The 26,609-nt window shown below is 34.3% G+C and overlaps 1 long non-coding RNA gene across 2 annotated transcripts in view; it reads right to left on the reverse strand.

Annotated features, from left to right (window-relative positions):
• LOC125668574 (uncharacterized) overlaps nucleotides 1-26,609 on the reverse strand; it is a 58,856-nt gene continuing 32,247 nt past the window's right edge. For both annotated transcript variants that reach the window (XR_008802502.1, XR_008802503.1), the window contains 2 exons: nucleotides 23,735-23,869; nucleotides 1-13,722 (listed from right to left, as the gene is read on the reverse strand). This is a non-coding gene — a long non-coding RNA (uncharacterized LOC125668574). The remainder of the gene's footprint in view (nucleotides 13,723-23,734; nucleotides 23,870-26,609) is intronic.

Raw genomic sequence — 26,609 nt, forward strand, 5'->3', positions numbered from 1 at the left:
GTCATATCTTCTTAATTTTTATTTCTTGGGAACCAAAATACAAAATACATACATACATATATATATCTAAATCATTTCGCAGTAGGTTGATAAATATACTGACCGTTGTCGGAGGGTCGTCCCGCTGCACCACATATCACAGGGTATTTGATTAGTATAATTATTGAACTAAATTACGCCGACACACGCGTTGTTTAATATTTGTTTTTATGCATTATCGTTTTCGATTTCCGGAAATTTTCAGCTCTCGTTTTGCAAAATTCAAAGGGGAAATCCATATATATATTATATTTTTTGGTCCAAAAAAAAAAAATAAAAAAAAAAAAATCCCTGACATATTAGTAATTTCTGTATTTTCAAAAACCTTGACATTCAGTAATGAAGTTGAAGCATCAATGATCATTCATATATAAACAACACACTAAGATTTTCTTTATTCATTTGAATGATTTCAGCAACGTTTACAAGTGGTTCATTTATATACGCATTAAGGACTAGTTCACGTTCCACAAGTGATATATCCGAGTATTTTGTCACACCATATACATAAGAAACCTTTAAATTCGAGCATATAACCTACATACATATACACGCATTCTCGTGGTACTGAATCGTTTGAAGTGTATCCTGTTAATCTGTAAAAGGTTACTATTCGTTAAGGTGAGAAAATTATTGTATGTCAAACGTTGCGATATTCGATTGATTGATTGAATATTGTTTTACGTCCCTCTAGAGAATATTTCACTCATATGGAGACGTCACCACTGCCGGTGAAGGGTTGCAAAATTTAGGCCTATGTTCGGCGCTTATGGCCATTGAACAGGGAGGGATCTTTATCGTGCTACACCTGCTGCGACACGGGACCTCGATCGGTACTAGATATAGGCCAACTGTAAATAGCATTGTATTCGTGAGAACTTTATTTTAGGCGTAATTACGCGAGACTAAACATTCGCGAAATTTTAATTATCGCTAATAAACTCTTAGATATAGAAGACTTTAAAAACAATTAACAACGATTCGCAAAAGTTATGTCTCGTGAATAAATACATCATTGTATCAACGCGAAAAGAAATACAAGTAAAAAATTACCTTTAGTAATGTAATATATTGGTTGGTTGATTGATTACGGTTTTACGCCATTTTGGCAATATTTCAGTCATTTTAGAACTGAAAATATATTTCTTTGTCATGGAACCAGTTCCAAACCTTCTACCTCCTCCAATATCTTTGACCACTTGGTTATTCAATAATCTCCAGTGACGAATCCAGGAATTTTTTAATGAGGGGCTGTTTTGAATCCTCCAGGGCAAAACTATGGGGTAGGGGAGGGGGGCTGGGAGCGAAACACCCTGAAGCAACTACATGACAAAAACAAGACGTGTGCAAAGGTGAAGGTAATGAACAGCGATCAATCTCATAACTCCTATAAGAAATACAAAATTAGAGTTGGGCAAACACGGACCCTTAGATATACTAGAGGTGGGATGGAAAGGTGAAGGTAGTGAACAGTGACAATTCTATTAACTCCTATAGGGAATACAAAATTAGAGATGGGCAAACACGGGTGGGATCAGGTGTCGAGGAGGAATAAGCATCCCCTGTCGACTGGTCACACCCGCCCTATATTTCGATCGAGTAAACGGAGTAATACGCAGACAAAATCAGTGTGTAAAGAACGGCCTAACAATTGGTATGAAACACGTCGGACATCATTTCACCCAATGATGGTTTGTATTGGCAAAGTATATCGTTATAATGATCATTTGTTGAAACCCCTGTCAACCCAACTTGTTTATCAGCAGGCTGTCTCGATTTAAATATTGATCATATGCAGAACAAGCTCTTGCATAACGAACCAGTTAAAAGACATGAACACCACATACAGGTGACAATGGAATATTGCTACATAAATATAGGAGGTTAACGATGGAGAAGCTGAAATCATCCCGTTTGTCATAAAGTTGAGTTGTTAGTTTACCATTAACATCTATATTCAATAAAATACCCAATAACGAAGCAAGTATTTTAGTGGACATATTTCTACGAAAACTATGGATCATATTTGTGATAATATCTAATATCGATTACAACACATTATTCTTTACGAAAAAGGGTGTGTGGGATGGGGCGGCCACGCAGCGCTGGCTCTGATCTCGTTCAACAAACCCGGGCCTGATTCCAAAAACTTCAACGAGCGCGAGTCCGGTCAAGACTCTAGATATCAGTTGTGATCACTTTTTAAACATGTATTCAAATCAGCAATGCCTAAATATCTTATATTCATAATCTGGCCTTTCATTAACCATGCTAAAGAAAACATGACCATATAATGATGGGGCCAGCTATGAAGCCTATTTTACTTTGGCTACCCATAATTTTGGAAAATGGTGTACAGCCATTCCATATTTGTCAGTAGTACTACAAACCATATTTCCTGCTTACTATACTTGTAGTTTTACTTGCAAATCTTTTAGTTTGAAGGGTTAACTCAATTTAGTAGTTAGGGAATCTTTAGTTGTTTTGGAGGCGTGTTCTTAATCAGATTGCACATAAGAATTTTGGTAAGGCTCGTTATGACATCACAATTGTGCGAATCTACTAATTTTTCGCTTGTTGGAAATAGAAAACCAGTCGAGTGTCTGGTTGAAAGAGACTATTTTAACTCCGACGCAAAAAAAAAAAGGGTAGTTTACTTCCCTATGTCTAGAGGCAATACGAAAATACAGTCACTAAGGAATTTACTTCAAACGCTTCAGTGAAAATAAATTTTAAAAATCTAGCAATAGATAAGTTCGATGGACATGTGTACCCTGTGACTTAACCTTGACTGCATGCATCTACATAAAACACACCGAGACTTGCCATTGCGATGTCCTCTTCTTGCCTTTGGAATGACATTTGATATCTAGAACGCTCGCAATAGACTAGACAAAAATACGATAGCCAGGTCATTGCATAATGTATTACCGCAAAAATAAAACTATCTCAGTTTCTTTGACATGTTCTGGCCCAATTTCCAACCCTCTGCAACATGTTGTCATTTCACGAACAGAGAGAACATTTGTCTATCGGCCACACTTTACAGCTTCATTTTTCAAATAACAAAACAATGCTCAAACTTCCAACAAATATAACATTTTTAAATGCTTTAAGAGCACAAGTAATGATGGTTAAAATATTTCAGAAACATCGATGGAGATCTACATAAAGGGAAAACAAATGTTTACTAAAATGAAAGTAGGAATATGCTTTGCTTTCAATTTACTTCAATAAAACCAATTGCAGCTTCATGCTTGCTGTGTCCACTATTGATGCATGTAAAAGGTTTCATGCATCATTTCTCTTTCGAAGGATCTACCCCTATGCACATGATCCCACCTCTGGCATATTCAAGAGTCTGTGTTTGCCCAACTCTTAAGGGGCATGGACACGATTTGAGATGAACATTTTCAAATTTTATTTTTCCCATTTTCATTGTTTACAATGCTTGACTAAAGTATTTCTAATGGTCAATCAAAATTTGAGTTACGGCATTCCCAATTCGTAGTCTCGTGCCATGTTTTTCTTTACATGTAAACTGCTTTATAGAAAAAAGCATGTTTAAAACAAATGAGATTTGCCAAACACGAGAAACTATTTTATTGTGTTCAGAATTAACTTCGAAATTGGAAACGTTTGATTTTAACGAAACCTTTACAAGTATATTTCACCTATGTAAACAAAAACACGAAACGAGCCACGTCTACAGAAGAAATGATTGGGAGCTCTGTATATCTCCCATACACCTCGACAACTGACATTCAAATGGTTGACCATCAGAAATACCTTACATAAGCATTCTTCACATCAAACAATTTGAAAATGTTCAGCTCAAATTGTGTCCATGCCCCTTTAAAGCAATACAAGCTGTAACCGATGGTATTGTTTCAACTATCCAATTATGCATCAATTAACACCTTTCGGTGTAACTATTATGATCCCCAAAATGAAAGGTGAAGATAACAGTGATCAATCTCATAACTCCTATAAGCAGTACAAAATAGAGAGTTGGACAAACACGGACCCCTTCCTATACCAGAGGTGGGATCAGGTGTCTAGGAGCAAGCATCCTCTGTCGACCGGTCACACCCGCCATGAGCCCTATATCTTGATCAGCTAAACGGAGTTATCCGTAGTCAAAATCAGTGTGCCAAGAACGGCCTAACAATCGGTATGAAACAAGTCAGACAGCATTTGACCCAACGATAGGTTGAATTGGCAAACTAGATCGTTATAACTACCATACAATTTGCGAAATGCGGACTTTGAACGAGACTGTTGAAAGCCTTGCACCATCAACTTGTTTGTCAGTAACCTGCCTCGATTTAAAAACTGACTGATCTGAAGAAAAATTCAGCAAAATAGACAAGGGAATATATTGTTTGAAAGCACACCTACAGTGAGCGTTTCATACGAACAGGAATTACTGACACTGACAGAATGACAATGATTCGTGAATCGACATTTTCTGCTGATTTGACGGGTTTATTATTTCAGATTCACCCTTATTCAACGAAGTTATATATATTCGATCACAAATATACTAAATATTTGTTCTATTTCTCAATTTATTTACCGTCAGTTATAGATTGTATTGCTTTAAGGAGGAACGCAACACCAGAGAAAATTGATGTGGATGAAAAATGGATGATCTGAACAACAGTTTGAAATTGAAAACTTTCAAACTCACTTAATTCATTTAGTCCAAAAATGGAGTTTTGGTAGAAAGTAAAATGAATAAAAAAAAAAACCTGCTGGACTCGAACCCGAAATCTACGGATCAACTACCAAGCTAGGCATTTAAATACAACAGGAATAGACAAATATTGCTGGTATTTATATTTTTATCCATGTTTTAAAAGGAAGTCGGTCATTATTGACGATGTAATATACCTTCTTAATTATGCATTCCTTACAGGAGTTACGAGATTGATCACTGTTCGTTATCTTCATCTTTCATCTAGGAAAACTTTCATTTTTTCGGAACTTCGGTATTCTCCATAATGCACCAAGACCTGGCCTGGCGGTTATAAAACATTTTTTCGAGCACGTTTTCAAACTCAAACTCTGTGATCCAATTCGAATTCATACTCAAAAGTGATATTATAAAACTTTTATGAAATCATTCTCGCACTCAAATGGAGTACATGCTCAACTTTTTTCGAAGCTTGTTCAGAGCGGTACTAAAAAAAAAAACCCAAAAACATGGCCGAGTTTGAGTATGGTAAAAGTTTTATAACCTCCAGATCTGAACCATTTAGTTGGTGTATTCATATTCTTTGACACGACAAACAATTTGATATACAATACTGATTCAATGCTTCGAGGTAATAAGAATAGGTCAAGAACATTCCTGTCCGCCTGACTTTGGCGGAGACTTGCGAAAATGCATGGACAAATCTTTGAAATGGACTGGATCAGCTACTGATATACGGGAATCATTTGTGCAACCCTTCCTAACAAGCTCTGGTATAACATACTTTATGAATAATTATATACTAGTACGAAAGTCATCCCCATACATGTTACATGTATTTAAAATGAAGATTTTTTTTAATTAATGGGTTACACTCGATTTCATCGTGCACATGATTTGCAGCTTGTTTTCAAACACCCTTTGGACAGGGACTCCCGCAAATGTGGTTCACATGTTGTGGTTTTGATCAAACATCCCAAGGACTGATCAATTGTAGATGCAGGGAACCGAGTATCGTCCGTAACAGTAAGCGTTGCTTCTATACGCTTTGTGGAATTTCGTGAAAACAATTCGGCATATTTACCGATTTTAAATTAATCATGTCTTTTCAAACATCCCGCACGCATTTCATTTTGACTGCTGACATGTCACATACACAAAAATTATGACAAAACATTTCAATTATGCTTATAAATTTATTCACAAAAAAGTGACCTGGGTAGCAGTCCGTGGAGAGGTCAGTCACTTCTCCACTGAAGTCGACATCAGCATAAATTGTTGAAGTGGACCACGTTTGACGTTGGTAGTGGCAAGATGACACTGTTATAGATGATTGTGGTTACAAAATCAGTTTTCACAATGATCTCAGAATCTAACACAATCTCAAACCATTATGAAAACCAGTTTTGTGTTAAAGGATGTTCCTGATTTATCTCTTTCATACTGTAAAGAAACCACATACAGTTATTACAGCACATATAATTGGAAGAACTAAGTAAAGATATTTAAGTATTCTGTTTTTGCAATCGAAGACAAATTTCTTGTTAACAAACCCTTAACATATCGGTTGGAATAATTTTTGGATTTGAATGCTGAAGGAAAAACGATAAAATTTCAACAAAATCAATAAGCTAATTCAACAAATAAAAACTTGGATCTATTTAACAGATAAATATATCAATACAGTCAATGACACTTGACAAATATTTACACAGTACCAAAGATCTAACCGAATAGACATGTGCAGATAACGATTCATGGTCAGACGTAAGTCTTAAACTTATCTTGGAAAACCCCAATATTGATATCTAGCTTGATATTAAATAAATTTGCAGTTCATCGGAATGTTGAAATACTATCATAAAAGAAGTTGGGAAACTGCGTTGAAATTTGATCAAATCGGATTTTTCATGACATAAATTGTGGGAAAATGTTACAAAACATTTCTCCAAGCTAGCGTTTGATAAGCAAAATAAAACATCTGTCTGGTACAAACAAACTAGTCCGAAATCTATATACTAATCACATATATGTCCCAGAGAAAAAAATCTCCACCGACTAGATCTAGCGCTAGAATGGATTTTAAACATTTCAAATTTCATTATTTTATTTTATTTTTTTAGAAGCCATAAAGACGTTTAAAATCCCACAAAAAATGCACCGCACGTATACTTCTCCTAGGATAACAAATGCATCATGACACAAAATTATCTTTAAAAGTCAAGAGATCTAGCAGATTTTGTCTGGAGTATCGAGGACTTTGAGCATGCTATCGTGTCACGTCTGAGGGACTGATGCAGCGGAATGGCATTCCTCATCCCGTGTCTCCCAGGAGCCAGCAGCCAAATCATGATAAATCTTCTCCACTAATAGGGCCTGACAATGTCTGTTCTCCTGTCTTCACTTGTGGGTTTTCAAGATTAAATATTTTGTATGTAAAACATTACACTTTATCAAGGGCAGGTCAACTTGATACAAACCTAGATAGAAGTCAACGTCTACCGACGTCTATCCCCCCCAAAAAACCTCCTAAAGGGTTTTTTTTGGACATGTTCTGTAGATGGGGGGAGTGGAAGAACTTTTCTTGAAGTTTACATGTCATTGACTATAGGGAAAATAGCCTTCATGTATTATCCTTGTATTTTCTAAACGTCATAGACAAGACTAAAAAATAAAATAAAAATAAATATAACACAAAATACATCTTGCTCGGTACCATATTTTCCAATCTCCAACTACGGGCCAGAAATTTCATTTTCTACTTTCACAATGCTGGGGACACGCGGTGCAATTTTTGCAAATAATAACGACCGTCTACGGTGATGTACGCGCTATGCACACCGCGACAGGTATATGTAAGGAGGTCCTGACGTCATTATCACATGTGTGGTCACTGAACACCTGGGAGCTACCTCTCAAATCCCCTAAACATTTAATGTTCTTTTTCTTATTTAACCTTTTCTTACGAGTGATAACTCATTCAAGTACCCCCATATGATATTTTCTGATCCCGTTTATCTGGAAAGCGCTCTCGCTGGCTTGGCAAATGGATGGGTCTGGGTTTGATGATCCCATTAAAATTAAAAACCGTGGCCACGGAAGCCTATCATTACCCGTTGAGAACTGCAGAGAGGGTTCCATCAAGAGTAAGATGAGTACCTGGTATTATTTTCTGGTCATCGTTTTTCAACAATACCATCTCCGTTTAATTGATGTCTTTTGTTGTCTCCCAAAGTTTAATCTCCCCTGATCTATTGTACCCAATTTTCTATTTCGTAGTCTTTACAAGTTTTGTATGTTTACATGAAAGTGATTCTCTTGAGATCTTTCGGTTAGATTTCAGTTAGCAAGCGAAGATCGGATATTATTACATATTTCATTAATTTTCAAAAGTAATTTACTCTTGCCTTTGAAATTTGAATGTATCAATTTTTCCCCCGTTGTTGTTGCGCTATGTACTGGAGTAAATTGACTGTTCGTTTGTTTGTTTAACTGGACTTTGTCACAAAATTACCACAAAAATTCTGTTTTAAATGTTTTGTGTCAGGTGTTTGATGATTGAAAAACTGGTGTTAAAAAGTCATTAAAGAAAGTAATAAAATGCTAGAAGTCATCAATATGATGAATTGTTACAAAATGCTACAGAGATGCAGTCAAGATTTTAACCCATATAAAACAAAAGCTGTCTTTATACCAATCACACTCTGTCAATCGGGGACAGCTAATCTACATATTAATGAGGATGCATGAACAAAAATTAAAACCTGAAATATTTCCTAAATGCATTTTATGAATTTAGTATTCTATTTGCTGGTTAATTATTAACCCAACCCAAGAGTCGACATAGAAACCTAGAAATCAAGGTTACAGCAAGAAAATTCAGTGGACGTCAAACTACGATTTTATTATTCCGGCTAGGACTGGCGGATGGTCGGCGTGTTCCTCAGTCGTTAATAAAACATCCCAGTAAGGCATCTCTATTGCTGGGTATTAGGCTCTTCCACTTGATACCTGCCCATTCTGACGGCAATATACGGACTAAGTGCTGCTAATCTGCTACCAAACCCCCGTCATCTAGATCCCAACGTGTTAATCACAGATCACTAGATACCCGAGAGAGCTATAAGACATTCCTGTTACATGATACAACACTTATCCAATTAGATTCCTCAACTTCTATCTTCCTCTGTCATTATATACCCCTTACAATGGTATCATCCACTAATCTGATGTAACATAAGAGACGGGTACTTTTAATACTTTCTATTCTTCTTATCTTCCCTATACATCTACTAGGTAAGCAACTGGATTGTGGAAAAAAATAACTTTCTACGGGTTCAAAAACTGAAACCGAAGATGCGCAGTGAATTTCTTTTCTCTGCTTTGTAAATTCAATTGAGATAAATTTTGAAAGCAGACGCACAATAAATGAATATTACCTTCCGTTTACCTATTATATATGAATCTTATAATAGATCACGAATCACGTGAAAGGTGTAGCCTTTGATGTCGATACACTCTGAACAAAGACTTAATATAACATGACAGTTGGACAGTGAAAATTCATTAAAAACGAAGCAACGTCACATGATCAGTGTCCCCCCTCCCAAATAAAGTGTACGCCAAGAACTTCTTCCAAAGAACTGTTATAAAGTCCGCAGTTTAAAAATCTTTGCTCCAACATGTTAGTAGAAAGCCTGTTATTTGATTCTGTCCACGCGGTATGCCTTACGATAGCCTAGGGTTACTAGACCCTTATACAGCAACAAATGGTTCGCAAATGGTACCATCTGATACAACTTAGAATTCTCTTTACTGGGTGAACAGCGAGACAGTCAATCATGCAGTGCTATACGACATGTATTATGTTAATTTGACCTCCCTACTTCCATTCTTTATCAAAAATGAAAAATGAAATGCTATACATCAAGAGTTGACTCGATTATTAGACACAGTGTTTCACGACTGAAACTTTACTCCCCATTCTTTGCACATTAACAAATTAATCAAAGTCAAGCTTAAATAGAAGAAATTGTACCGAATTACACATACAGAGGCCTTTACATTGGTGTCTTGCCTTTTGCTTCTTGCTCATATTCAGGAGTCAGTTTAAATAATGAAACTAAATGAGAATCTTAAGCAGTCAATATTTTCACTGCAATAAAAAGATAAAATTAATGCCAGAATGGAGATATTAATGCTATATTAATTTACAATATTATGCAAGATATGTGAAACATGTTGCAAATTTTTAAAACCATTTTCTACGAACTTGCATCACTTTGCTTTCAGTCTAGAGAGGTAAATTGATTTTTTCTACTGACTTGTGGGGTCTTACTGTAACGTTTATCTCAAGTTTATGTGAACAGGTTTAGGATCAATAGAGTGCGTGATTTGGGTGGGTGAGGGGGCGGCCCCCATGTAGTGGGCCCCAGTGCGTGCTCCCTGACTGGTTGACCATTCGGTTATTACCGCCCGTAGTGAACAATAAAAAATGTCAATAGCATAGTAGTTTTACAGAAGTCTGCTTCACACTTCAAAAACTAAAAACATCCCCACAAAAATTAATGTGATGTTCATAAAAAAAATCTTTTGGACCTGTCACACAACATTATGAAATACATTCAACTTGCTGAACCCAATTAGGCAGAACCCCTAGGTGGCAAGGCTTATTGAGACTGCTAGTCCAATCTCCACTCAAAAAAAAGCCCCTTAATCGGGATACAATGCTACAACAAGTCAATGGTCCATATGGGAAAATCTGTTTTACCAAACCTCTCCCTCTTCAACCAGATTATGCCAATCATTCGATTATTGGTATTAGCTCAACTAGTATGGTTAAGCAGCCAGAAAATTGGGCCATTTTTTACAAACACTTGATTCATTGAACATATATTATACCCATTATTGAAAAAGCATTTTTAGAACTTTCAATGCATCAATAATTCATAATAGAAATGTCTTGCTTTTTGAGGTGCACATTTTTTTTTTGCAGTAGGATATAATTCTGTTGTTATTGTATGGAGATAAGTTCTTATTAAAATAAATAATATATATATATATATATATATATATATATATATATATATATATTCTTCTCTTTTATAACTTCCCTGTCTTTAAGAAATAAAGCAAAAATTCAAAACGATTTACTGCAAGGCCAAAAATGTAATCTAGAAATATAGAGTGCTGCTAGTGAAAATGGGACAGACAAACACCAGAGTTTCTTTTCAGTTTCTACCAATTAACTGTCAAACATAAGCTTCAAGTACAGAGATATTTGAGTAACTGTTTATAAACATGAGTCTCTATTACTATGATGCTATCATCCTGAAGTGTTTTTATACCTCAAGTTAGGAAGTTTGTACACCTTCGACAAAATAATTACAGAGATACTTGTTATTAATAATTTTCCAGTGCCTAACCAACATATCTTAAATGAAACATCAGCACACTTGTGTTTTCTTTTGATTCTAATATTATGTGTTACTTTGAAGATAAATAAATAGTTCTGTCTAAACATATTCCTTAGTTTTATGACAAAAACAAACACCAACAATTCATATTTCCTCAGAAAATTAGAGAAATTTCTCATGCCTCGACAAAATTATCATTAGCAATTCTTAAGATTTTTCCAAACTTTGAGAAACTGCTTGAACAGTTGTAGGGTTAAAAAACTTGAGCTTCTACAGCTACATGTAAATTTAGACATAAGGGGAAGCCCTCCAGATCTCAGGAGACATTCTAAAGGTAAAGTGCAAGAGGACAGATTATAACTTATGAATAGTATTTCCTAAAAACCCTTCAGTGGGTGGAGTGGTGTTTTTTCTTTACTTTATATATTTACCTGTTTATCATCTAGAGTATACAGATTCTACACAAGTTTAATACGAAATGAAAATTTCATATATCATAGGAATCTACAGCTGTGTTTTGTGTTCAAAAGTGCCTCATTATCCAGCTAATGATAATGAAGATGTCCTACAAGCTGTCAAAGACGAGGGCATTCTGTTAACAGTGATGAGCTGATGATTAATCATGCAAGATCCTGACAGATGTACGTGTTTTACCTTGGGGCCACTACTCCTGGATTATGGTCAACTAACCTTATGACTAACAGCCCCCCAGCTTAATTTCTCTGTCAAATATTGGGTAAAACAGTTTTCAATAAGTCCTGCTAGATTGTGAAATCAAGCAGTATAAAATCAAATCAAATGCAAAGGAGGTGATTTTTTTCACGGATGAATACATGCAAATGATTATATTACAGTGCAATATGAAATAATATTGTTAAAATCTGCATTTTCCTGAAATTCAGTCTGTAGATGTGGTTTCAGATAATTAGAAATCAATCACTAATTGAGAACAATGTATCAAATTAGCAAGTTTTGTCTGATTTATATACCATACAATACCAAGGTTAATCTGTTATAAACCTTACCACAGAAAATTCATCATCATTGATCACTTTGATCATATATTACCCATATTAGCTCAAGGTGAAAATATTAACATGTGATAAATATGCAAATTCTGGCAAAGAGATTTGTACACTGACAAAGTTACAAATTCCTAGTATCAAATTCAATTTCAAAGATTACATTTGCAGATCAGGTGCATTGCCATTTGTAATCAACTGTGAATTTTCCTTTATGAAAAATTTCAACAAATTTACAACATGATCTTAATAGCTAAATCAAAGACTTCTTAGATGTCTCTGATGTCACTGAAAAGATTTCTACTGCTTAAGTACCATAAAATTTCAGGAAATACTTAGACAGCTTGATTGGATGCCAAATTAGTTCCAAGTAATTATTTTCCAATAAACCCACCAGGCACTGACCATGTCTGAACTTAATCCACAACACTGTTAACTCTGTACTGGCTCTCCCCCTCTACCATAAATTGTACAACTGTGCCATAGGATTCAGTCTCCCTCTACTTGTAAATGAAAAGATCTGAGTTTTATTGTTCTTTTCCTGCTTTTGAGAAAAATGTCAAGAACAGTGGAAATGGATCTATAGTGAAGAAGCTTCAACTCCTAGTGTCATACAAACTGAGGATGTAGTTAGTGTGAGAAATGGGTGTTCACCATATTGTGTTTCATCAAACAATTAAAATGCCTTTTATTATACTTAACACCAAGTGAAATGCAGATGTTAAATGACTACAAAAATATTGATTTCTATGTTAAAAAAAATTTCAGATCTAAATTTACTAAAGTACCTGTATTCAAATTGGAGAAGAGCGTGCAAATCCAACTGCATTAAATATCTTATCAAATGTAAACACATGATAAAATTTTTCTAACTTTCAGTTAACTTGTATAGAAACAAGCACAGTTTGGAATTTTTTGTATTCTAAATATTTTTGTCTTCAGAAATTGAAAAGTTACAAACTTGTACAGCAGCAAACCTGACTGGGACTTTCTAGAAAATCCTGTTATGTAATGTTTGTTCATCCTTAAGGAGGTGCACTCATAAGGTGCTGGGACAAAGTTAAAGTCATCTGCATTTCCACTCAGGAGAAAAGAAATCAATATCAACTTTTCCTCCGCCATATGTGTTGATACTGATACACATTATCTGCCAAGCAGAAATTATTAAAATGAAACCACATATTGAAAATTTTGACATGTAATTGCCCTACCTAAAAAAAAAAAATGCTACTGATCATCCACCTGTGAAATTTTAGTTGTTTCTTTACGAAAATTAAATGCCATCCATTTATCAAGTCGGACAAAATTCAAATGCTCAAAATTATTTTTCATCATGCAATGTTCCAATGAATGAGCTCAATGAAATTCAAGGAATTTAATTTGTCAAAGGAAGAAAAATCACCCTGAAATCATTTCATGTCTAATCTATAATTTTCTCTTTCATTTTTACCGGGATTTATGGTGTATATGACCCACAAGCTCACATTACATCAATCTCCAAAACCAATAATATCTCGGCTCTCCTCCTCTTGCGTCTTTAATTCATCTGAAAAATACCAGAGAAAAAGATACTGGTCAAATGACATGACAACATGGAGGAAAATGAGCATATGCCAGCTGATGTAATCTTTGCCAATAGAACATTTATTGCATGAAGAATAAGGGAGATACATAAATGTTTAGCAGTTTGACAACTTTCTAACTGCTGCAGCTCTTCAGTCAGCAGAGTGAGTGGCAGAAACAAAAACCTGTTTGTTCCCAAAAGACAAAAATTCTGCTGCATGTAAACCTGTTACTTTTCACAAGTTCCTCCCAATTTTAATTTCAAAATTCTTTGAAAATGATATTAAAATCAGATACTAAATAAATATTTGGATTATTTTTTTCTTTGCTTGAATATACAAAATGTTTGGAAAAATCTTGCCAACTTTTATTTTTTTTAATTTTCTTCACATTTCAAATTTGCAAGCAATTATTCCCCAACAGCCAAAGCAACTTGATGGTTTTTCAATAGGCAAGCATCATTATTATTTATTTTATCAAGTTAGTGATTAAAGGTCAAATGTCGCTAGAGATCAGCTAGCACTGGTTAGGAATCGTGACAATTTGATGAAGCTGAATGCATGTGGTTTAACTGCAGGCTAATCAGTACTAAAGGTAAACCATGGTCTATTTCTAATTGTTGTCATTAGATGTGGAGGACTCTTAAACTGCCACACACCAAGTTCATTGCAAAACCTCCACCCCAAAAACGGTAAAATACAAAGATAACAAGCTGAATATCTAGAAAGCCTAAAGATATTGGAGTGGCATCTTTCAGTCATATTTTCAAACTAAGCACTCGCAAAATTCCTGTGGGCTTGAGATTCCTACTTTTATACCTTTGCTAAATAATGAAGATGTCATGTAATTCACATCATCCGATAAATTGAGGGAAGGTAAATACAGTGATGGATGAATATAAAGACATCCCAAAACTACATAAATCCGTCTCTTTTTAAATTGAGATAAACTAAAAAAAATTATGAGGTGTGTGCAGATCTTATTGCATTTCTGGCAATATGAAACTCTGACCAAAAATTTATTGTGCACCTGAAATGATACAATGAATGAAAAAGTTAGCTATAAGTTTATCTGATACCATCAAGGTTTCTGGTTATTTAGTATATTCAGAACAACCTATATCATAATGCATATCAGGGAGATTATATGCACATATATTTTCCTGTCACCCTTTATAATAGTTGATTTGCCTGAGTACAGGGATACAGTTTCCCAGGTATATCCTGGGTCAGATCTAAATACTGTGGTTATGAAATACATTGTAAATTTTTGGGGTGTCTGGGTCAAACTGTGTCAAGGATTTCATAATTGCTAGTCAGCTATCATATAATTTACAACCTTTAGAGGGGCTCATTATTCCAGTCAAGGTGCAAGTGTCCATTACTGAAAATATCTCTGTGTTTTAACCATTTCCTGTTCAGGTTTATTAACTCTCTGACAAGGTACTATGCATGCAGGTCTATCTACAAAATCTACCAACCAAACACTGGAATTAAGACCAGTCACTTTATACTAGAGGTGTCTATCCCAAGCTGGCATCCTATTATAGAAAAGCGTCCAGTTGTGAAGACGTTGGATATTCTATATAGTCTGCATGCACCAGTTATGAATTTTTTAATTTATGATTTATTTGCTCACTGCACAGCATATTGCATGAGAAGAGCCTGACAATGGAAGCATATGATATGCTACTCCCATCCTGTCTAGTGAGCAGCCATCAGTGTGGAACTCCCATCCTAATCATCCACACACTACCAAAAAGCGGCATGCAATCAGTATCCTCATTTTATCCTTTCTCTCTCGTTTTCAATGCATACACCAAAAGTTTCATGTTTTAAGTTTTACTTCATTAAATACAATAATGAAAATGTCAAATGCAATTGTCTTTGGCTGGTCTTGGCTACATTTGAGCTAAAGAGTGAACCAGAAATATATAAAGGTATTTTCTGCAATAACTCCATTCATCATTTCATCAAGGTCAGAAGGCATAAAGTACAACTTTACCCTAATCTGTCTCTGCATTCAGCTCCAGGTCATGCAAAGTAAGTAATATCATCAATGAAAATTTTCATATTATGGGAGTGGTGGACATCAGAAGAGGATGCTGGGTATCAACTTTAGCAAAAACTACAAACACACCTCCTAAATATACTCTCTATCTGCAAGGGTTATCTTTGATCACGAGACCTTGCTCGTCTATATTTCATATTTCCGCTCATTTTTTGCAAGTTTTGCTGTTGTACACATTGTCAGCAACTGATGTTGCAGTTTCCAAGGAAATATGATTTTTAACCTTCTTTAGATTTTTTGATAAGAAACATGCAATTACAAAATTAGCTTGCATCTATGAAATGTACCTCATTTATAATATTACAAGTTTATTGGGTGTTTAATGTCATTTCTTTTAAAAGAAAAACTAAATTTAAAGCAAAAAGCTCTTTACTATGAATTATTTATAATGAGTTTTCATCCTTTAAAAAACAATGTACATAAAACAAGCAAAAAAAATTCACTGAAAAGATGAATGCTTTTCAAATGATAATAAATCTGTCAAAACCTTAAAACGTCTTCATCTTGGAGCTACTCAGATAACGAATTCATGTAACAAGGCCAAAAATGTCATTATAGGTAGAATTAGGGCAAATGAGGACTTTTTAAAAAATCTCTAGCAAGGTTAACTAAAGAACTTGTAAGACATTGACCTTTTTGTTTTCTTCAGTGCTTTTTGAACATCAATCTGTAGTGGGCTGGGCCTTTCTTTTTTTTTTGGGGGGGGGGGGGGGATTCTAATCACACTTTTATCAAGTTGGGAAAAATTTGAAGTTTATGAAAATAACATTCACTAGTTCACTTTGTTTTTATCTAAATTTATCTGTACTCTCTGACTGTGGTAACCAGTAAAGGTATACACATTTCCATGAAAGTCCTCAGGAATTCAACTAAATAGTCAAAACTTGAATAAGAAGTTTGATACAAATGATTTTATATCACAATAAAGATTTCTTTTGGAAATATCATGGGCAATTTGTGAGAAAAATATTTATAGAGCTTTTAATTCTTATATTGCCCCAATAGGACCCCTAAAAAAAAAAATCATTTTTCTTAAAATACATTCATAACACCAACACCAGGCTGTTGGGTAAAAATCTTTGTATTTCCATTTATGCATGTCTGATATCAATTAGAGGACCTGTTGAGTTTACTGAACTTTATGCTTTTGCTTTAACTCTGCAAAATTCCCCAACATTTATTCTTGTTGCAACTTGAAACTATTTAATACTGGGGGGAAAAAAACCCATGAAGGGTAATATATTTTTTTCACTATTGAATAATCATAAATTATTAACAATCATAATACATCAATTATTCTGAATTACAAACAACTTTGTTAGTTCTTTTGTGTCTTAAAGGGTGCATGTCTGCAAAGTAATTAAAAAGTGATAAAATGACAGAAAATTCGCATTGGTCTTGGTGACAACGATTTCTAAATTACTTAATAAATTCATATTTGCTGCCAAGGTGACATTTTTTATCATGAGTATGGGTCATAAAAAATCTGTTGGATTAAAGTTCAATGTAGAACAATATATCCATTTTATAAACATTTCTGAATTCATTAAAATCTGACAGGGAAAAATTTAATAACTTTCAAGCTTATTGGTTTCAGGTCAAGTGAATTTCTTCATGCAAAAAAATTAAAATCATATAAAAAATGTATTTGCTAACAATTTATTCACAACTAAAACAGATAAATTGTCAACAAATTGTTCACATCTGCGTTTTTCATGAGACATTCAATCAATCAAGGTAGCTAACTCTTCGACAGAATAACGTACCAACTCGTTTATCCTATTCAAACAAAATTCACACTGAGAAGGATCAGAAAGACATTCAACTCTTAGTTACTGTATGTTTCTATGAAGTGGACCCTAGATCTTAAGTAGGTTCTCATCCCAATAGTTTTAGTCGTGGTATCCCTAAAAGAAGCTATCGGCCGATATTACACAAGACACCATGGGAAAATATGATGTTCAAATTCATTAGCGAGAATGGCAAAGGTAATTAATCTGGGGACAAATCTTGTGAAAACATTGTGTGCATACCAATAATCAAAATCAAGCTTAAACAAATTAACCTTATCAGATTAATGATATCAAAATTTGAAGATAAAAATTCTAAAAGTAGAAGTGACCTATTGACAAGTTTTACTGATGGCAAACCTGGATTAATGTGTCATATGTTGGCCAGACATATTGTATTGCACATATTGTGTTCTGCAAAACTCATTGATTGAAAAGCACTTAAGATTCATCGAAAATCTTAAACAAAGATCTTGGAAAGCCTGTTGATAACAATCAATTAAGAGTAGGCTGGTACAAATTTCACAACTTGTTTTATTTGAGTGAAATGCGAAATGTGACTTCATCCTGCCTGATTCAGAACCAATCATTCTGTAATCTTATATCTGATATTAATACATATTAACCACTTTGTCTTCATGAAGGGGCAAGCTTCAACAAGTTTGTCACTAGGAAAATGTTTTTGTTGAATCAGAAAGTAAACTTTTTTCCCACCATGTTTCATGCCCAATTCTGAAAAAACCAAGTTTCCGTTTTGGTGCCTTTGCTATAGAAACTTGTCATGTTGGTTGGTCCCCAATCAGCAACAAAAGATGGCAACTTCCACTGATGGAACCTGATACAAAAAAACTATGTTGACTAGGGACAATATGGACCATTGAACAATGTTTATGTTCACCACTTTTCTGTGACTGAATTTGATGTAAATAATACACACCAGATAAGAGGTGACAAATCATTTAACCCCCACTCACAAACTTCTGTAATGCTTCTCCAATATTGAATTGTTTCTGTTGACCCCAAAGTTAAGTGCTGTTGCTAAATGCTGACCCAAACTCTTAAAGGAGAGAAAATTAAAATAGATCTGCCAGTAGATATAAGACATTATTTAAATTCCTGAAGCCATTTACGTGCATGTCAGCTGCCCACCATGTATACAGTAACACTTCAAATCTGATAATTTCCGAAGCATTGTGTTGTTAACGTTAACATCTATGGCAATCAACTTCAAATCTTTGGAAAAGTGAAATTTCAGAATCTGGGAAACCTTACTCCGTCAAATTCTCTTTCTGTCACTTATAAAATGCTTGGTAGAAGTTAATGTTTTTTTGGTAACTCTTCCTTACTCCTGACTGTTTGTGTTTTGAAACAAACAAGTTCACATCTCGTGCTTTCACCTGTTCTTTAGCAGTACTCTTCAAAGAGAGTTTTGCATGGTAGCAATGACCCTAGATCTAATACGTGTTGCCTCTCAAACCAAATCAATTTGAAATGCTTTATTTAGAAAGAAGGTATGGGATTAAAAATATGACAACAAAACATGATATATTTTTAATTCAGAACATGTATGTTGATCTAAAATTTACACACATGGTATTGTCTATTTATCCCAAATTATCAATGGCTGCAAATGAAAACCACAAGTTGTACTTAGATATACAGTAAACCAGCATATTAACATATAAGACAACAATAAAATTTGAATATTAATGATAAAATATGCAAGGACATTCAACCATATATTTTCAAATAGCAATGTGAAATTAGTCAAAACTCAGAGAGAAAGATTAGAAAGAAAAAGTAAAGGAACATTTCAATCTGTAGTAGTTGAAGGGAATCTGTACTGACAAAAGATCTGATAGTATCCGATTTCAACCCATCAGGTGTCAATTCATTAACTGTCAACCAAAAAAAAAATCTTGTTTTGATCACACACTGACATGAAGAAGCACCAAGATGTTGATGGATGATTCAATTACTCTCAAATTTGAATAAACACTTCAGTTGATTGCAATAACAAAAACAGGCAATACTTCACATCCAAATACTCCTAATAGTCTGTGTATCACGACTTTAGTACCTTAAGCCCACCCCACTCACAATCTCCTTTTTTCACTACTAAATATATTACATGGTACTGTTTTAAGTTACGCTGGTGACAGTTATTTTTATTGTATTCAGTGTCAGACAGTGATTGCTGTCAAACTGTCAATGTTCAAATTTTGGGTTTCCAGGCTAAATGATAACTAGTAGCCAAACCTCCCGTACTTACAAGTTACAATACTTTCCCCAATGAATTTAGTACTAATCTGTATGTTCTATTAAACCTGCCTCAACGCACCTAGTGACCTTATTAATTATTGCAGCAAAATGAGCAATGTTGTAGAACATGGGCTCATACTGTTCCAGAAGAAAACCCTGGTGTAAAACCAGCTGGTGTCTAAACAGCCTGCCATGCTAATGGTGATCATGGATTACTCCTTTTAGAAGCACACAATTACCTGTCCTTATCAGAGGACCATATCTGATGTCTGATCTTCTACTCCTCACTATCAAGATGAGAAGGTCATTAAACAATTAAGCAGGGTTTTTTTCTCTTAAAAATTAATTCAATCTGTCTACGCTTGGAACAAATTCTTTAAATATCCACCCATCTAAAGTCCATATATCCTTGCGTTGTCTACATTTTATGTTTTAGACTGTCTATAATATATATACTTGTATATGTATGTATATACCAATTAATTGGTTTAAACTCTAAATAAGGAAGAGCTCCAAAGTTCAATAGCCCCAAGTTTTATGTACAGTCCTGCTTCATTTACCATCTATTTCTTTACAAGCATGCAGTCATTAAGTGCATAACTATCTATCAAATCAGCTGGAAAAGCTAGCAGTCCAACACTGTCATTACTTCACACAAAGTAACCAATAATTTGGTCATCCAATGGAGAAGCACAACATCTAGCAAGCAAACAAGCATGTCAGATTCCAATCACTGGATCTCTCTTTTACTTTTACACCTCTCTTTAGAAAATTTGACTGATAGAAGTTTGAGAAGAACTTCAAAAGGAAATGCCTTGTCTCCAGTATCGGAGGATCTACTGAATTACATTCATTTTGGACCCTTTTGAAAAGGAAATCTGATAGATGAATCCGAAATTGAAACTTCTACATCAAATGTTATTGCAATAACTTTTTTTCTCCCTTAAAATGCTTATCTGCAATTAAAATCAATGGCTAAAACCGATTTATTTAGAAAAACCTTGAGATTTTGGGAGAAGTATTTTATTGCACTTAAATGGAACAAACTAGGTCAAAACATTTCTCTGGGCAAGTCTGTGGATTTTCTGACACTGAATCGATCCCATGGTATAAAACAGATAGGAACAGATTAAATATATCTTGACAATTTACTCTAGTTATCATAAGGGGCATCACTTGAAAGACCGACTAAAAAAGTTCATGTCAGCAATTACCAGCCCATAGGAATGGGAATATTCAACACAGCAATACAATGTTTTCATTTGAAAAAGCATATTCAATACTGGAGATTAAGTGCAACATTGAGTCTGAATTGAGAAACTTTACATTTAAATCAATGATTGTCCCCATTTCCTGCTTTTACCTGCAACATGGTTGTTAGTTTAACAGGTACGTAAAACCGGCTCCGTAGACGGGTATTACATGGAGCAGGGGTTAAACCACAGGTTTTACAGCTGACAATATTTTTGATGCCAGAAGATTTTTTAGAGAAATCTTTTAGCAAATAACATCAATATATTTACCCTGACACAAAAGAAACAATTTCAGCTGAAGAACCACTTTCGTACATTTTTTAAGTCAAAAATCAACAAGTGTCTAAAAAAGAGATAGCTAAACAGGAGACATGACGAAACTCATTCCTGATAAGCTGAATTGTGTGTCACAATCATCTCTTCCTAATAGCCCCAATTTCTATCAGCTCCAAAACACTTTGAGGGTGTGGTGCACCAGGAGTATGTACTCTGATAATCCCCCACCTGTGCCTTAAAACCTTAACTGTGTCCATTAGTGTGACCAGTTCCATTTAAAATTACATTTGAAAATAATTGTTTTGGAACCAATTTTCCCCCTTAAAACTTTAAATGTGTTTTCACTATATCATAAAAATATTTACCCACACAGGTATGATGTATCTAATTTCAAGATTATATAATATGAAATATTATAAAACCATATTTTAATTTCCCAGTGTCTACTTTATAAACAAAATTTCTATAATGAAAACATTAGAGTTTACCATAATTTATAAGGTCAATGTTTTCTTAAAACAGAGAGAATTTTGTACTAGGACCAACTTGAACTTTTCTAAAAACTTAAAATAAATAAAATTTATGAGAGCCGGCACCTAAACACATGTCATTCGAAGGTGTGAATGAAATAGGTATGCTTCTTTAACCTAACATTGTAACCTTTCAATGTAGAAGTTAAACAAAACATTCTTTGTGTAATCTTTTAATTCATGGCATAATAACACTAGCTATACAAATACGTACTTGTACAGCCTACATGTTTAATTATTCTAATATTCTAAAACATGCAAACTCTGTGGTTAGACATCCCTATTTTCAAAATCAGAGAAACTTGTGATGAAGTTTCCATGACTTATTTACTTTTTGTGTCTTCACTGTTTCAACTTTTCAGAATGTGCAACTGGTGCAAACTACAAAATTAGACTCGATTTACATCACAGATTTTTCTGCAACTCTTAAACCCCCCACAAGCAGAGTTTGTCTATACACAAATGTAATGTTTCGTCAAATCAGTTTACCAAGAGTTGAAATATGCAATTTACATTTCTTTGAGCAAATAATACAAAATAAGGAATTACTACAAAATTTCTCTTCAGCATATAATTGGACTTCTAAATGAAATCATGTAATCTAAGCATACAAAGTAAATTCCCCGAACGGCGGAGAACGTCAGTTTTCACAAATATATGTAAGCTTTATGGATTGTAATCTGCGAGTTTTCATGTCTTTTTCCAGCTTGCTTGCTTTGATTGCTGCACGTGTGAATACCTCTTGACCTATGCTACAGGACTGGGCTCAGGAATGACAAACACACTATAAAGGGGTGTAAATATCCTGCTTAAATGTAGTATTACTGGTGATTATGAGGCGGTGTTTTGCTTCTCATAAATCTTTCATGTCTAATATATCATAGAATGGAAACTTTTTCTAATTTAATGTTATCTCTTATGTGTGACCTACTTCATCTCGAGTTTAAAGCCAATTACAACTATTGTGAATTTTTTTTCCAACGTGTTTTCATCAGAATTTATTTTCATTTTTGGGGGGGGATTGGGAAGGGTGAAAGCATTGATACAAAACCATGCCATATTTACCAAGACACTTCAGACAAAGTGTTATCAACACTTCACAAGTTTTTTTGAGTTTCTCCAGATGCAAATATTGATTTTAATATTACCTTTTATTTGATTATCTTGTCAAAAGATAATGATTATTAATAACCAAGTTTGTGCTAAATGTTACTTAAACAGACAGTCAACATACAATTTGCAGCTTTTATTCAACTGCACAAATTTGATACGACATGATGTCTCCAACATGAAGAAATGTGGTCCAATTGAAGGTACTACTGGCATTGAGCAAGGCTGTCTGAAGATATTATTCCACCAAAAGTCAGGCCTGCCAACAATGGAATCGGACCGCCCACCATAACTTGTCTAAAACTGTATTATCTACTTGTTTGTAACAAGTAGAATATTTGGAGGATTTGCCTTCGATCTTTTTGTCACAATTATTATGGCAGACTTGTCTACCAATCTTTGATGAGTTATCAAAAGGTACAGAATAAAAGCTCTGGAGACTTGAGCACACTTCTGCAATTCTCAATTATCTAAATAAATTGCAACATAACATTCCATTCATGGATAAACTTCTTTTCCTTTTATTCTAGTTCTGCCCCGAGGGATGTCTCACTAAAGTTTGCACATCGCATACAAAAGAGGTTTGCACATTCCCTTTACATAGCACCACATTCACATCGTAACAAATATATGAAAGTTAGTTATAGCAAACAAGGGTTAAGAGTACAAGGTAGAAATGATAATTTTACCAACAAATTGCTTACCACATCAGGATGTCATGTCCCCTGGTCACATTATCAATGTGTTCATCTCTGGAAGATAGGTGGGTTCAATATGAGGCATCTGTTCATCTGCTCTTCTTTATAGTTTCAGTATACATCAAAATACTCCAGCAGTGACTGAAAAAAGAAATATTTCAGGGATTATACAACCAAATGTATGGTGAGGAAGACTTGATCAAGTAAAGTCTAGGTGACATTCCAATGTTACAGTTTGTAGGTAAAGAATGACAGATTGGGGAATGCTTCGTTAGTGTGTTCATATACCTGCAGACATAATCAAGATGGTTTCTCACTTAGTCACAGTACATCATCTCACACAGAACTGTACACACTACCATGTGTATGATCACTGAACACTAGGTTAATGGACAGGAACAATTTACTTCAATTACTTTCTTATTGGCTCATTGTCTGTTTTTATTTGGAATGACTGTGGTATTTTGGTGACTTTTCCCATGCATAGGAGAAAGAAAGAGGACTTTGCCTTGCAGCAGGGGCTACATGCTTGACATATGTATGTCACAAGTAAGAGATGATAGATTTCCCTAAATACACAGCATTCTTCAGCATCATGAAAAGTCAAACTTTTCGCAGAATGTGTAAATCAAATGTGACCGATCACTCACTGAAACTTGCGTCATTTGATGAAGCATGTGCGATCTGATGTACACCATGTTCTAACTACCTGTTAGAAAACATAGGGAGTAACACACACAAAATGGTTTCCACCAGCAAATCTTCGGAGATCGGCAGAAGATAATGAGCCTGGAATCTTAAACCTTACGTCACCACCCATCTCAAAGATATTTTTTCATGATATAATTTGAGTTTTATGCAAGTTTCTTTCCTTTCAATCACAGAAATGCATTTGTGATGAGAAATTTTGCTTTCAGAACATTTTATACACTTCAGATTGAGGACAAGTATTTTTCTACACAACAAACAAATCAAAATCTAGTGTCTCCATGAAAATATGTAAAATTACAATTTTATTTACTTCATCCAGTTGAACAGATTTAAAGAGAGAAATATTTTATTTTTCAATCAACTGCTTTAGCATATCAGTTGCTAATAAAATATGAATGCAAACATCATTTCTGATCGCATTCAATTACATTAATCTCAAGTCCATTTCGGTTCAAAACGCAACAGTTTAAAAATGAAAACATGATCTGCAACAATTAATCAGCAATTCTGCAAAGGTGAAACTTTTTCAAATGATTTACAAAAATGATTCAATTTGTGGTTTTTAAATTTCCGGTATTAAATACAATTTTTCACATATCAAAGCCAAATCTGGAAAAATGATGAGGCTGTATCAACTCTTTGCTGTTCAGGTTTTCTTTCTCTACCTACTCCTGAACAGGTGCCTTAAAATGGTCTTGCTCTGACAAGCATAAAATGTACACCTCTGAACCATTATGAGTTCTGACCCCAAACCACAAGCATGACATGCACTCTTGAAAAATTATGATCAATCTGAGAATTTTGGTGGTCACCAGACTATTTATGTCGACACAGTGGAGTGCTGAAGTCCTGAACATTTAAACAACTTTTCGGTAGAAGTACCACTATCACTGTACATGAGTGAGTTCCAGGAGGCAAGTCAGTTTTGTCAAGTTAAATTCTTAAGTGCTATATGTAGCAGTTATGAATGCAAACTATACCTGCAGCAATAACTGATACAAACAAAAAATGATGTAAGGAGAGAGAGAGAGAGAGAGAGAGAGAGAAATAGCATGCTTCAAGAATCATCTCAAGACCAATGAGGATTTTTAAAACTGTTTACAAATCATTAACTGAAGAGCACAAGATTAAGATCAAAGGTGGTATACATCTAGATGGAAAATTAAAGCATGAATTCATTAAGAATAATCTAAAAGTCAAATTTGTTTATCTGACAAGATGAATAATACAATAATTAATAACTGTGGTCCAATAAATAAGATATTTAATAGGTGAGAAATAGTCATGGGAAATCTTAAGCATCATGATACAAGTCCTATCCCCAACCGATTCTGTTTAAACCCAATCAGGATTCTTTCAACAAAAAGCACATAAAAGCTTATTTCACTAATAAAATCATTATTAAACACTATACAATACTGGATACAAACTCCCTCACTTTCATTGGGTCATTTCAAAGAATCCATTACCAATCCAATTTTCTTATCTTCTTAGAATTTTCTTTCACAAATCATATTTTCAAAAAAATCATTAAATTTTACTTTACCACAGGAACATCAATGTTATGTAAATTTTTTGGTAACATTAATTACATTGCATGAATCACATGACATATTTCTATTATTAACGATACAGTTCAGAGAAATTTTCAGGGTATTTCAAAGCAGCTATATCCACCAAAATTGATTTTTTTTTAAAATGAATCAGTAAAACACCAGGTGAGTAACACACACCTTTTGATTTATGATGTTTTCCACAGAATGAAAACTCAGGTATGTGGGTATTCATTTCTTTTCAAGCTTTTGTTACATATTATTTTTGATAGGAGGCATCTTAGACCAGCACAGGGAGATGTTATCAGGATTTTAACACATGTGACCAATAAATAAGGCTGACACTTCGATTATCATCCAGTTATCTGCTTTCATACCTTAACCACTTAATAACTATATTTTCATACCTTGAGCAACCACGATTTTAAATTACTGGTTACATGAGCCAAACAGATATTTAGTTAAAATTTACGGAAAACTGGGCAAGCAGCAGTAGTTGGCAAAGAGAGACAACTCTTGTACAACCACTTGTTTATAAATTGTAATGAAAGAAAAAACTTCTGCAATTTTGTAAAGTCTTTCTTTTATATATACACTTGCCACAATATCATAATGTA

Source organism: Ostrea edulis, chromosome 4 (assembly GCF_947568905.1).
Source record: "Ostrea edulis chromosome 4, xbOstEdul1.1, whole genome shotgun sequence".
Lineage (NCBI taxonomy): Eukaryota > Metazoa > Mollusca > Bivalvia > Ostreida > Ostreidae > Ostrea > Ostrea edulis.